The sequence below is a fragment of the Tachyglossus aculeatus genome, chromosome 14 (assembly GCF_015852505.1).
Source record: "Tachyglossus aculeatus isolate mTacAcu1 chromosome 14, mTacAcu1.pri, whole genome shotgun sequence".
NCBI classification, from domain to species: Eukaryota; Metazoa; Chordata; class Mammalia; order Monotremata; family Tachyglossidae; genus Tachyglossus; species Tachyglossus aculeatus.
Genome location: NC_052079.1, coordinates 27,826,800 through 27,839,624, shown reverse-complemented (window position 1 = coordinate 27,839,624; position 12,825 = coordinate 27,826,800). Strand labels below are relative to the sequence as shown.

The window sequence follows — 12,825 nt, the reverse complement described above, 5'->3', positions numbered from 1 at the left end:
TCTGTTTTTGTCTCCTTCACTAGATTGTAAGTTCCAGAAGGGTAGGGCATCTGCTTTCTCTATTGTGTCTTGGTAGGTATCAGGGAGACTAGGCATTGAGTTTGAGAGGCGGGGTCATATGACCAATACTGTGGACTCAAACTATCTTGTCTTGTCTTATGCTGTCGAGTCATTTCTGGCCCATAGGAACACCACAGACACATCTCTTCCAGAACACTCCACCTCCATCTACAATCGTTCCGGTTATGTATCCATAGAGTTTTCATGGTAAAATATAGAAGTGGTTTACCAGTGCCTCCTTGCACACAGTAAACCTGAGTCTCCACCCTCAACTGTCTCCCATGCCGCTGCTGTGCAGCACAGGTGAGTTTTGACTTGTAGCAGTTTGCCTTCCATTCACTAGCCACTTCCCAGGCTAGGAATGGAATGGATATGCCTCTGCTTGATTCTCCCTCCCACAGTCGAGACTGGTAGAGTACTGGAAACTCTCCGGTGCAAGCCTAAGAGGAGGACTCAAACTGTGTGCATGGGAAATACTGGAAGGAGCAGGAGAATGAGATGGGTCAGGTAATTCCCAAAAGGAACACACCAGGAGTTACACAATAATCAATCAATCAATCAAATTTTTTGAGCACTTACTGTGTGCAGAGCACTGTACTAAGCGCTTGGGAAGTACAAGTTGGCAACATATAGGATAAGGGCAGTTATGAGCACAGGAGAGAAAGGAAAACAGGACTATAACAAAGACTAGATCATCCCATCACCACCAGGAAAATGATTGATGTGGGCACTATTCAAAGGAAAGAATATTTCCTCCAGCTTTCTTTGCCCGACACTTCACCCAAGGAGGTCATGGTAGCTGTCCAGATCATGACATTTTCAGAAGGATTGTGCTGACGCCCAACCAGCAGACACCCCAAAATACGTTGGCACACCCCAGGACCTACCCAGACAATCCAGACTGAAAGATAATGGTGAGGTTCTGAACTCCAGAGACAGGGAGGGTTGTGCTGTTTTCAAATGTGACAGGAAAGCAAAATAAAGGAGAAGAACTGGGTGAAGAGGTGAGGAGTTCAATTTGAGATATATTGATGATAAAGGTGCCTGAGGGATAGCTATGTGATGATGACCTGGAGGAAGGAGGAAGATATGAGATTGTGGAGGAGGTGAGAGGTCAGGGATGGTGAGGGAGCCTTGGAAGTTATCCATATAGAGGTTGCAATTGAAGGCATAGCAGTGGATCAATCAAAATAATTTTTTGAACACCTACTCTGTGGAGAATACTGTGCCAACACTTGAGTGTAATAATAATAATAATTATGGTACTTAAGTGCTTACTCCATGTCAGGCACTGTACTAAGCACTGGGGTGAATATAAACAGTGTAGCTTAGTGGAAAGAGCATGGGCTTGGGAGTCAGAGGTCGTGGGTTCTAGTCCTGGCTCTGCCACTTGTCAGCTGTGTAACCATAGGCTAATCACTTAACTTCTCTGTGCCTCAGTTACCTCACCAGTAAGATGGGGATTAAGAGTATGAACCTCAAATGGGACAACCTGATTACCTTGTATCTACCCCAGTGCTTATAACAGTGCTTGACACATAGAACCAGGCTAAGCCCCCATTCCCAGACTAAGTCCCCCTTTTCCTCTGCTTCCCCCCTTCACCCTGACTCACTCCCTTTACTCTGCCTCCCTCCCCACCCCACAGCACTTGTGTATATATATATTTTATAATACATAAAATATATAGTATATAATATATATTTTTAATTATATAAATATAATTATATTTATTTTATTATGATGCATATATATCTATAATTCTATTTATTTATAATGATGCTCCTGATGTCTGTTCACTTGTTTTGATATCTGACTCGCCCCTTCTAGACTGTGAGCGCATTGTGGGCAGGGATTGTCTCTAGCCCAGCCCACACCCTCCGCTCCTCTGCCACTAACCTCCTCACTGTGCCTCGTTCTCGCCTGTCCCACCGTCGACTCCCGGCCCACATCCTCCCCCTGGCCTGGAATGCCCTCCCTCTGCACATCCGCCAAGCTAGCTCTCTTCCTCCCTTCAAAGCCCTACTGAGAGCTCACCTCCTCCAGGAGGCCTTCCCAGACTGAGCCTCCTCCTTCTTCTCCCCCTCCCATCCCCCCACCCTACCTCCTTCCCCTCTCCACAGCACCTGTATACATGTTTGTACAGATTTATTACCCTATTTTACTTGTACATATTTACTATTCTATTTTATTTTGTTAATATGTTTTGTTTTGTTGTCTGTCTCCCCCTTCTAGACTGTGAGCCCATTGTTGGGTAGGGACTGTCTCTATATGTTGCCAACCTGTACTTCCCAAGTGCTTAGTAAGGTGCTCTGCACACAGTAAGCGCTCAATAAATACGACTGTACTTTCCAAATGCTTAGTACTGTGCTCTGCACACAGTAAGCACCCAATAAATGCAAACGAATTGAATTGAATTGAATAGTAAGCACTTAACAAAAACCATCATTAGTATTATTATTACCATTACAAGCAAATCAGGTTGTACACAGTCCCTGTCCCACAAAGGACTCACAGTCTTAATCCCCATTTTACAGATAAGGTAACTGAGGCAAGAGAAATGAAGTGACTTGCCCAAGGCCACATAACAGACAAGTGGCAAAGCCGGGATTAGAATCCATGACCTTATGACTCTCAGAACCATGCTCTAACCACTACTTTCGTGTGTACAATAGAATGAGTAGGTATGATACCTGTCCTCAGTGAGCATATCATCTAGTGAGGAAGAGAGGCACTATGAGTTCCCCAACAGGTATATAGGTAGTTTCATTCATAAGTATTTGTATGTATAAACTCTCCTTAGCATTATCCATTCATTTATTGCATACAGCTGAAAGGTCCTATGTGTAAACAAGAACCCAATACATAAATTCATGATTTTTCTTTTCTAGCAGTATTTTCTTATCGTTTATTAACAATAACTATTTTTCTCAGTTTTCCAACAGACTATGTATAATCTATCATGTTAGAGTTGAATACAATAGGAAAACAGTTTAATTGGAACAACACAAATAGCAACAAGAATCTCAACTGGCATGATTAAGACATGAACCAAAGTTTCTCCCAAAGGGTCCTCAACTGTAATAATGATAAAATGTATTAAGTCCTTTACTATGTTTAAAGTTCTGGCATGTGCAAAGAATAATCAGATTTGGACATAGTTCTTAGTTCACGTGAGGCTCCAAATCTAAGAGGGAGGAAGAACAGGTATTGAATCCCCATTCTGCAGTTGAGGAAACTGAAGTAGAGAGAAGTTAAGTGACTTGCCCAAGATCATCCGGCAGAAGAGTGACAGAGCGAGGTATAGAACACAGGCTTCCTGACTCCTACTCATGGCCTATTTGAAAACATCAATTGCAGTTACTAGTTTGCACTAATTTTGGTGTGTTGTTCCCTTAAGAGGAACTCAGGGAAATTTTAGAAGCAGCAGGGTTGTTGACACCGAATGAATGACTCAGACTTCCTAAAAGGATCTGGTACTGACATTCACACCCACATAAGTGGTCCCGAAGCTAAGGAAGAACTTAGGGACATCCCAAAGTCATTAAGTAAGGGTAAGACCACACACTGAAACTGTTGAAAATGACCTGCCAAAGTCAGTTGCCATAATCCAAGTAAGGTGCTAGCTAGAAGGCTGCATCTTGGAAAGTCAATGAAATTAAGTGTTGCCAAAAGGGCACCAAAAATTGAGACTGGTTTGTGCAAGAAAATATTCTCTGAAGTGAATAAAGTTAAATTAATCTGACTCGTGCTATCAACTAGATTAATGCATTAAATTGTCTGATCATTTGAAACAAGAAGCATTCCTAAATTTAGCCCTGTTAGAGTCAATTATAATCAAGTAATTATGACCTAGTTCCCTGCATCCATGGGCTTATTTGAGAAAGAGGTGTTGGAGATAGTGTGTCCACTCTTTGGCCTTCCTCTTTTGGCATTGGTTGAGCACTTACTATATGCCAGGCACTGGGGTAGATACAAGAAAATCAGGTTGGACAGAGTCCCTGTCCCACATGGGACTCAGTCTTCATCTCCATTTTCCAGATGAGGTAGCTGAAGCTCAGAGAAGTGAAATGACTTGCCCCAGGTCACAAAGCAGACAAGTGACTTTGGGATGTCCCTAAATTCTTCCTTAGCTTTAGGACCACTTATGTGGGTGTGAATGTCAGTACCATATCCTTTTAGGGAGTCTGAGTCATTCAATTGGTGTCAACAACCCCACTGCTTCTAAAATTTCCCTGGGTTCTTCTTAAGGGAACAGACCCCAGGTCCTTCTGACGTCCAGGCCTGTGCTCTATCCACTGGGCCATGCTGCTTTTGTGTTTGCAAATTAAGCTGTTTCTACAGACAATGGCAGGACCACTTTGGAGCTGGGACGCAGAAGACCTGCGTTCTAATTCTGCCTCCACTACAGGCCTGCTGTGGGGCCTTGGACAATCATTTAACTTCTCTGTGCCTCAGTTTCCTCAACTTTTAAATGGGTACTAGATACCTATCTCCCTCCCCCTTAAATTATGAGCTCCATGTGGAACAGAAACTGTGTCTTACCTGACTATATGGTATCTTACTACACTGTTTAGCTTGAAACATAGTAAGAGCATAATAATAGTAATAATAAGTATTTGTTAAGCACTTATTATGTAACAAGACTGTACCAAGTGCTGATATCAGGTTGGACACACCTGATGTGGCAGAGGCAGGATTAGAACCCATGACCTTCTGACTCCCAGACTCGTGGTCTATTAATTACACCATACCAAAATAATAAGTATCATAAAAGACAGGGGGAACTATAGGTAACTACCACATAGTAGTGGCAATCCTAGCACTATAACCACAGCAACTGTGGTCCAGTGTGGTGTGGCCCCTACTTTGCTTCCCCATGCATTGCTAAAATGGGCAGTGGCCAGAATCTTCAAGCCTCAGAGAAGCAGCATGGCCTAAGGATAGAGGACAGACTTGGGAGTCAGACGGTCCTGGTTTCTAATCCCAGTTCCTCCACTTATAAGGCGTGTGACTTTGGGCAAGTTACTTAACTTCTTTGTGCCTCAGTTCCCTCATCTGTAAAATGGGGGTTAAGACTGTGAGCCCCATGTGGGACAGGGACTGTGTCCAACCCAATTATCTTCCATCTCTTCTAACACTTAGAACAGTGCCTGGCACCTAGTAAGTGTTTAATACATACCATTATTATTACTATTATTACTGGAGAATTGGGACCGTCTCAGAAGAAATAATCCAGCACCCTTTGGGAGATCCAGAACAGGAAGGGTCTCCATTTGGGGAACATACTAGTTATTAGGAAATGCCTTGAAGGTTGGGATGGTTCCACAAACCTTTCTAGGGGACTTTTGATGTGGCTGCATTAGAGAGCCAGAGAGGCAGTTCTGAACTCCTGTCTGGCTCTGAGTAACTCAAGTTACAGCAGGACTCAGGCACCTCTGTAGAGCTAAGACACATTGTTAGGAAACACTGCAAATGCAGAACCTTTCTGACTGACTCACTCTTCTCTGATGGAAGCAGCCTGCTTGAGGCTTGAGTCTTCTCCAAGCAGAGCAAAGCGGAATGTGTGTAGGAGGCTAAATTTTCCTTTCAGCTCCTGCTGTGAGGGTAGGAGCGTAGGAGAAGGGACTGTTCTACTCTTGGGAGCCATGTAGGGGAGACTACAATTCCACTTTATTCAATCTGCTTGAGAAGCAACATGGTGTAGTGGTTAGAGCACGCGTTTGGCAGTCAGAAGGCCATGGGTTCTAATCCTGGCTTTGCCACTTTTCTGTTGTGTCACCTTGGGAAAACCACTTCAATTCTCTGTGCCTCAGTTACCTCATGTGTAAAATGGGGATTGAGACTATGAGCCCCATGTGGGACATAATATCCAACCTGATGTGCTTGAATCCACCTCAGTGGCACATAGAAGTGTTAACAAATACCATTATTATTATTACATCTTGTCACCTTCTTTCAGGAAATGTTGATTGGAAATATCAGCATTATCCCATCATCAGCTTCTTTCAGAAAATTATCTATTTTTGAAGCAATATTAATACTTTTTTCAGGTTAGCTATATGTGCATGCTATTCATCAAATGATGTATTCACCTCCATTTAGGTGGTCTTGTTCTGATTACATATGTTCACGGTTGTCACTCGTTAACATATATATAATGGTACATCAAATATATCAGCGAATAGAAAGCAGAGTTTCTTGTCACCCTTGTCTAAAATGATAATGCATGCATTCTATATAACTTCTAAAATGGAAAACAGCAGCTGCAAGGCTTGTGCTAGTGATTTGCTTTTGCATAATAAACACATTGCCCATATTATCACACATCCTGTTAATTAGGGCTTGCATAATCAAATGGACTTTAGCAATGAAAGTTCCGGATCAAGTATAAACTTCATACCATGCCAATATCTCACTCCTACAACAGACTGTCATTCCCATAGATGAATGTTACCAAGTTTATTTTTCTTTTAATACTATTGAAACATCTAATTTATTTTTCTTTCACTGACTGATGATGTTTTGCAGATAGTAAAAGGCAATGCCAAAATCTACTTTAGGTTCTCATGTTGGAATTCCTGTTGTTGCAACTGGATGAGATAATGAGAAAAACAACTAGGTATCCAGAAAACTAGAATTTCAAGAAATTACCGAAAATGACGACATTCTTCCTGAAACTTAATGTGGGGAGGCTTCTTTGCGGTGTTTGCTCACTGCCATTTGTTTGATGTCTGTCCTTGAGGGAGAACTGCAGTTCATGTTTGTAAACCTGTTCCTTTTGTGGCTTTACCTTTGTCTCAAAAACCGCTCCACTCTTCTTCTCAAATTAACTGCTGCTTACCAGATCATTGTCTCTGTTTCTGTTGTTTTTCAGCATTCCACCAGCCAACTACAATAGCCAAACTTGTATTTCATGTTGTCTTACCATATTCCATTTGCATACTGTGCTTTAGGTTTTCTCTCTTCAGCTCTTCATGCGCATGCTTGGCTATGTGACTCATAATTCTCTTCCTAATAATAATACATGCTTACTAAGTGCCAGGCACTTTACTAAGCTCTGGAGTGGATTCAAGCAAATTGGGTTAGACACAGTCCCTGTCCCACGTGGGGCTCACAGTCTCAATCCCCATTTCACAGATGAGGTAACTGAGCCCCAGAGAAGTGAAGTGACTTATCCAAAGTCACACAGCAGACAACTGGCAGAAACTGGTTTAGAACCATGACTTTCTGAGTCCCAGGACATTTTCTATCCACTTCCTAATACCAAGTCCCATGGAACTATGCTGGAGATATGTCACCTCCCCACCCTATGTCCCCCAGATGCTGTCCCTTCAAACTTCCATGTCACTTATGCAACTCAGTCTTCAAACCCTAAGGACTTAGGTACTCACCCCACATCTGCTTCCCATAGCTCTTAGCTTTAAACTCTCTTTTCCCCACTTATAATTTATTTTTGTGCCTCTCTCTCCTACTTGAAGGCAGCATTCATGTCTACTAACATACTGTACTCTCTGAATTGTTTAGTACAGTGCTCTGCCCAGAGAAAGTTCTCAATAAATATTATTGATTGGTTGAGTATTTGATGCTATTATGAGAAGAATAGGAGGCGGAGGAGGAGGAGGAGAAGAAGAAGAAGGAGAAGGAGAAGAAGAAGGAGAAGAAGAAGAAAGAAGAAGAAGAAGAAGAAGAAGAAGAAGAAGAAGAAGAAGAAGAAGAAGAAGAAAGAAGAAGAAGAAAGAAGAAGAAAGAAGAAGAAAGAAGAAGAAGAAAGAAGAAGAAGAAGAAGAAGAAGAAGAAGAAGAAGAAGAAGAAGAAGAGGGAAAAGGGATAAAGAGGGAGAAGGAGGGAGAAGGAGGGGAAGAGGGAGGAGGGAGAGGAGGAAGAAGGGCAGAAGGCACAAAGTAAACACTTAAATACCATTACAAATAATGATAACAATAATGATGATGATGATAAATAATAATAATAATTGTGGTACTAGTTCAGCATTTATTATGTGCCAAAGATTGTACTAAGCACCAGGCTACATTCATTCATTCAATAATATTTACTTAGTTATACATGTGTTCAAAGCACTATACTAAGCACTTGGAAGAGTACAATATAATAACAAAGTGACACACTTCTTCCCACAACGAGCTCACAGTCTAGAGCCTACATACAGGGTAATCAGGTTGGACACAGTCCACGTCCCATGTAAGGCTCACAGTCTTAACTCTCATTTTACAGATGAGGAAACTGAGGTACAGGGACATTAAGTGACTTGTCCAAGGTCACTCAGCAGGCAAGTGGTAGAGAGGCAGCATTAGAACCCAGTTCCTCTGACTCTCGGGGCCCATGCTCTTTCTACTAGACTACTTCGGCCAATTTCATAGATAGAAATAAATTTTAAAAATACAACCGACAATATGGTCAAGACAAGTAAATGAGCAAAGGAAACAAATTAATAAATGAAAAAAAGAAGTTAACAAGGCAAGACAATTCTTGGATTGGAAACTCTCAGACTCCCAATGGCTCCAGGCAAACAGTCTTTATTTGCAAACTACTGCAGCTGGACCCATTTCCCTCCTACTATTGTTCTCCAAACTTCTTGAGCAAGTCATCTACTCTGGCTCTCCCAAATTCCTCTCCTCCAATTTTCCCCTTGACTCCCCCTAGTCTGGCTTCCATCCCCTTCACAACACAGAAACGGCCCTCTCAAAGGTCATCAATGATCACCTTCTTCCCAAATCCAAAAGCCCCATCCTAATCTTTGACTTCTCAGCTGCTTATGATACTTTCACCCACCCACTTCCCCTGAAACCATTATCCAACCTTGGCTTTATAGACACTGTCCACTGTCCTGGTTCTCCTCTTATTTCTTTGGCTGTTTATTCTCAGACTCCTTCGAGGGCTCCTCCTCCCACTCTCATCCCCTAACTGTAGGGGTTCCTCAAGGGTCAGTTCTGGGTTCCCCATCTATGCCCACTCCCTTGGTGAACTCATTTGCTCCCATAGCTTCAACTACCACATCTATGTGGATGATATCCAAATCTATACCTCCAGCCCTGATCTCTTTCCCTCTGTGCAGTCTCACATCTCTTGCCTTCGAGACATCCCTAGTTGGATGTCCTCCCATCTCCTCAAACTTTACAGGTCCAAAACAGAACTCCATACCTGCCCACCCAAACCCTGTCCTCCACCTGACTTTCTCATCACTGTAGATGGCACCACCATCCTTCTTGTCTCACAAGCCTGTAACTTTGGCATTATCCTTGGCTCCTTTCTAAAATTCAACCCACATAGTCAATCCTTCACTAAATCCTGTCAGTCCCACCTTCACAACATCACTAAAATCTGCCCTTTCCTCTCCATCCAAACTGTTACCATGTTAATCTAAGCACTTATCCTATGTCACCTTGATTACTATATCAGCTTCCTTGCTGACCTCCCTGTCTCCTGTCTCCTCCCATTTTAGTCCCACTTCACTCTGCTGCCCAGGTCCTTTTTCTACAAAAATATTCAGGACATGTCACTCCCACTCCTCAAAAAACTCCAGTGCTTGCCCATCCACCTCCAGATCAAACAAAACCTCCTCACCACTGGTTTTAAAACATTCTGTCATTTTGACCCCTCTTACATCACCTCGCTTCTCTCTTTCTACAGCCCAGCCCATATACTTCACTACCTTGGTGCTCAGCTTCTCCCTGTGCCTCCATCTCGCCTTTCTTTCCCCCGACCCCTGGCCCACATCCTGCCTCTGGTCTGAAATGTCCTCCCCTCTTCAAATCTGACAGACAATTACTCTCCCCCTGCTTCAAAGCCTTATTGCAGGCACACCCCCTCCAAGAAGTCTTCCCAGACTAAGCCCCACTTCTCGTCATCTCCCACTCCCCTTTTTCATCATTCTGACTTGCTCTGTTTGCTCTTCTCCACCCCCAGACCTACAGAACTCATGTACAGCACTTATGTACCCATCTGTAATTTTATTCATTTATTTTGATGTCTGTCTCTCCACATCTAGACTGTAAGCGCATTGTGGGCATGGAATGTTACTGATTATTATTGTATTGCACTTTCCCAAGCACTTAGTACAGTGCTCTCCACACAGTAAGTGCTCAATAAATACAACTGAATGAATGAATGAATAAATGAATGACCCAGCACTTAGTACATTGCCTGGCACATAGTAAGTGCTTAACAAATACAATTAAAAACAATCAAACGAAAACTTTACTTCACACTTTGGCAAATGGGAATTAGAATTGTCCAGTAACAATGAATTCTGGTAGCCCCTCATAGAGAAGAGGGCTTTAGTGAATTTCTTTAGTTTGTAAGCTACCTTAATAATCACCAGACTATCTCTCCCCTTGTTTCCTGTTGCCCAGTAACATTGAATAATAGAGTTATAGCTATTTGACTTGGGGGTCTATTCTCACATGTCCCTCCCAATAACGTTGTATTGAGCTGATCATAAGCTTCAGTGCCAGGAAACTGACTATATTTCAGGACTTCATTGTTTGGGATTCTGGATTGGGTAAAGCCATAATGGGCTTTGTGGAGTGGGTTCACTCTGTAATGGAACAGAACACCTGCTTGAGGTTAAAGCTTCAAGGTTGAAGATTTCTGGCTGAGGAACCATTAAGAGTGTCTTGCCGGGTGAAGCTCAGCAGGAATCCTGAAAATAGCCAGCTAACGTAGGAGGCAAGACAGACTAAGGCAGATGCCCCTGCCTGCTGTATTTCCAGCATTATGGCACAATCAATTAGGTAGTAAATGGATTTTCAACATGAAATTCTTGCATGCACCTCACATCCCATTGGAGAGTAAGACTGGGAATCCCATGTGGGGCATAGACTGTGTCCAACCCAATTAGCTTGTACTTACCCCAGTGCTTAGTACAGTGCTTAGCATATAGTAAGAACTTAACAAATGCCATTAACAAATACAATTTATAAAGAGAAAGAGTGCTCACAATGCTACATAAAAAATGCAAACCCTTGTAGGCCAGGACTAGGACGAAAAAGGGGACGTTATACAAAATATGGAAAACTTCTATCAGGCCACACAGATGCCTAAATTTAGAGAAGCTGCATGGTCTAATGGAAAAAGCATGGGCCTGGGACTCAGAAAACCTGGCTTCCACCACTTGCTTATTCTGTGAACTTGGGTCAGTCTCTTAAAGCCTTTATGCCTCACTTTCTTCATCTGTAAAATGTGGATTGAATACCCTATACTGGAGAAGCAGCATGATTTAGTGGATAGAGCACTGGCCTGGGAGTCAGAAGGTGATGGGTTCTAATCCTGACTCCACCACTTGTCTGCTGTGTGATCTTGAGTAAGTTACTTCACTTCTCTGGGCCTTAGTTCCCTCATCTGTAAAATGATGACAGGGGACAGGGACTGTGTCCAACTGGATTTGCTCATATTCAACCCAGTGCTTAGTACAGTGCCTGGCATATAGTAAAGGCTTAACAGATACCATAATTATTCTTTTAATTACCTGTTTCTCCTCTCCCTTAGACCATGAGCCTCGTGTGAGATAGGGACTGTGTCCAAACTCATATTTGTTAAGTGCTTACTAGGTGTCAGGCACTGTTCTAAGTGCTGGGGTAGGTAAAAGATAATTGGGTTGAACAAAGTCCCTGTCCCACTTAGGGCTCATGCTTTTAATTCCCATTTTACAGATGAGGAATTGAGAACAGGGGGAACTGGGAAGTGAAGTGATTTCTCCAAGGTCACACAGCAGACAACTGGCAGAGCCAGTATTAGAACCCATGACCTTCTGATTCTCAGGCCCATGCTCTATCCACTACACCAAGCTAACCCTGAGATATGGATTTTTAGACTGTGAGCCCACTGTTGGGTAGGGACTGTCTCTATGTGATGCCAATTTGTACTTCCCAAGCGCTTAGTACAGTGCTCTGCACATAGTAAGCGCTCAATAAATACGATTGATTGATTGATATGGATTGATAAGTGTAAACTTGAGATGGGATTGACATCATTGTGAAAACCCACTGACACAGGCTCAATAAGGGACCACTAAGTCAGCTTGCTCATGTACAGAGAGACATTAGGGAATGGTCAGCTCAGCCCCACTCACAGGCAACCCCAACCCTTACACTGAGACAAGAATGTGAGGCCAAAAAGGAGAGACATTTGAGCAACAGGAGGACAGTAAAAACTCCATGACAAGGGGAATGGGAAAGGTGAAATCATGCCAACTTTGTTGCGTGCATGTGATCAACACCTCAAAACTCCAGGAAACCTCCAGAGGCAAGGAAGCGCACCCTGAGGGTGGGACCAAGAAGAAGCATGGGATCTTAAAAGGTGTAAAAGGGCTTGTGGTTCTGGGATTTTTGCTCTGTGGATCAGAGGTCATGTGTTTGGTGTTGCCATGTATACCAGAATCCAGTAAACCATATTTGCTTGGAACCTCATGGTATAATAGATAATTCTTTGGGGAACTTTAGTGGGGCTGGACGGATATGGTTCTCGCAGGTTCTCTTACAGAGAAACTGGTATGATGTCGATGGAGGGCTGTTACCAGGCACAGGACTAAAATCAGTTTCTTCTCACAGGTGCTCAGTCCCTACAGTAGCCAATCTAGAAACCTTTGACCACAATGTGGTTAGCATCAGGAGTCTGTCAGATGCCCCAGTGATTGCTAAGTGCACATTTGAGAAGCAGCGTGGCTCAGTGGAAAGAGCACGGGCATTGGAGTCAGGAGTCATGGGTTCAAATCCTGGCTCCACCACTTGTCAGCTGTGTGACTTAGGGCA

At 43.0% G+C, this 12,825-nt stretch overlaps 1 non-coding gene across 1 annotated transcript; it reads right to left on the bottom strand.

Annotated features, from left to right (window-relative positions):
* Positions 1-373: 373 nt before the first annotated feature.
* LOC119937360 lies at positions 374-510 on the bottom strand. The gene has a single exon (XR_005454035.1). It is a non-coding gene; the product is annotated as a small nucleolar RNA SNORA7 (small nucleolar RNA).
* Positions 511-12,825: the final 12,315 nt, after the last annotated feature.